The sequence below is a fragment of the Herpailurus yagouaroundi genome, unplaced genomic scaffold (assembly GCF_014898765.1).
Source record: "Herpailurus yagouaroundi ecotype Mexico unplaced genomic scaffold, PumYag 216, whole genome shotgun sequence".
Taxonomy (NCBI): domain Eukaryota; kingdom Metazoa; phylum Chordata; class Mammalia; order Carnivora; family Felidae; genus Herpailurus; species Herpailurus yagouaroundi.
This window is the reverse complement of record NW_024412447.1, coordinates 4,359,009-4,361,432: the sequence shown is the minus strand read 5'-3', so window position 1 is coordinate 4,361,432 and position 2,424 is coordinate 4,359,009.

Here is a 2,424-nt window from a genome sequence, read left to right as displayed (position 1 = left end):
TGTGACTCAGTCGGTTGAGTGTCCAACTTCGGCTCAGGTCATGATCTCATGGTTCTTGAGTTTGAGCCCCGCGTCAGGCTCTGTGCTGACAGCTCAGAGCCTGGAGCCTGCTTTGGATTCTGTAACTCCCTCTCTGTCCCTACCCTACTTGTGTGCTCGCACACGCCTTCTTGCGTTCTCTCTCTCTCTCTGTCAAAAATAAATAAACATTTAAAAAAATTTTAATTTCCAGATCTATTTTTAGAGAGTTTCCCTGGAATTGATCTCTTTTTGTATTGATTACCACAATCAGAGACTTATCACTTATTTTTTCCCCCAAACATAGAGCTTTAGATTTGTTTATTATTTCATCATAAAAGCCATATATGAACGACCCAATGCTAATCTCATCCTCAATGGGGAAAAACTGAAAGCTTTCCCCCTAAGTTCAAGAACAAGACCGGGGATGTCCACTCTCCCCACTGTTATTCAACATAGTATTGGAAGTCTTAACCTCTGCAATCAGACAACACCAAGAAATAAAAGGCATCCAAATCAGCCAGGGGGAGGTCAAACTTTCACTCTTTGCAGAGGACATGATACTCTATATGGGAAACCCTAAAGATTCCATCAAAAAACTGCTAGAACTGATTCATGAATTCAGCAAAGTTGCAGGATATAAAATCAACGCACAGAAATTGGTTGCATTCCTGTACACCAACAATGCAGCAACAGAAAGAGAAATCAAGGAATTGATCCCATTTACAGTTGCACCAAAAACCATAAAATATCTAGGAATATATCTAACCAAGTAGGTGAAAAATCTATACACTGAAAACTATAGAAGGCTTATGAAAGAAATTGAAGAAGGCACAAAAAAATAGAAAAAGATTCCATGCTCCTGGATAGGAAGAACAGATATTGTTACAATGTCGATACTACCCAAAGCAATCCATGTATTCAATGCAATCCCTATGAAAAGAACACCAGCATTCTTCACAGAGCTAAAACAAATAATCCTAAAATTTGTATGGAACCAGAAAAGACCCCGAATAGGTTTATTATTTCGGTTTTTTCTTTTCTTCTCTGAGAGAGAAAATAAAACTCTTACAGTTACCCTTTAATATCAAGATTACAAGGAAACTAAAATAAATGGGAGCATTCCACTTAGGAGCAGTCCAATGCTAATCACAAAAGAAGAACTAAAAGGATGCAGCTACATTATTTAGGATGTGGGTAAAACTGTGATAAATAGAGATGCCAAAAGAAAAAAAAACAGTGCCTTAAAAAAATCACAGATGATTTTTTCTGTTCATAAACTCATCTGGACAGCCTCAAGGGAGTCAGAAATCTGAGCTCCTTCTGAATTACTACTCTACCCTCCCAAGATGGCCAACATGACATTCTGTCTCTCACCTAGGAGTGAGGAGGGAAAGGCAGTGCAGAGAAGGGCCTTTCTTTTAGAGCATAATCTGAAAGAGGCACAAGTCACTTCTGCTCACATCCCATTGGGCGAGTCTCGTCAAGTGACCACCCCTAACTACAGGGAAGACTGGGAAATGAAGTCTTCATTCTGGGAGGGCAGTATTCCCAGGTAAAAAATGAGGATTTATGACTTGAGAAGCAGAGACAGATATTGGGAGATAATGAGCAGTGTCTGCCATAGGAGGTAAGAGAGCGGGAGAGGTGTCGCCAAACAAGTGGAAGCAGATCGGGATATTAACCAGGAGCCTCGCCCCACCTCACCAAGTTCGATGGTTGACAGTGTTGGATTTTATTTTCTCCATTTCACCAGAGGACAAAATTTAATCTCCTAGGGATGGGAGTGAAATTGAGAAGCACTAAGAGTTACCCAGATATGCTGGATAGAGCTGGAGCCCGGGGCATCTAACTGCTCTGATTGTAGATTTTCAAGTTTTTCAGTGTATTTGAAGAGCACAAGAAACATATGGGTTAACACACCCAATAATACACATAGCGCCCGCCCCCATATTCCCAAATAACGAATGTAAACAGCCTAGTACCTGTTCTTCCATAGAATTCTCCTGCTTCTATATAATCATATAAAACCAATGCAAAGGCCATTCACGTTTAATATGGTCATTAATATGTTTGGGTCTAAATCTCTCATCTGTTTTTTTTTTTTCAACGTTTATTTATTTTTGGGACAGAGAGAGACAGAGCATGAACGGGGGAGGGGCAGAGAGAGAGGGAGACACAGAATCGGAAACAGGCTCCAGGCTCTGAGCCATCAGCCCAGAGCCCGACGCGGGGCTTGAACCCACAGACCGCGAGATCGTGACCTGGCTGAAGTCGGACGCTTAACCGACTGCACCACCCAGGCGCCCCTCATCTAACTGTTTTTAATTGGTCCTATTTGGTTTTTATTCTCCTTTTCATATTTCCCTGCCTTCTTCTGGATTACTTGAATGTTTTTTATGATTC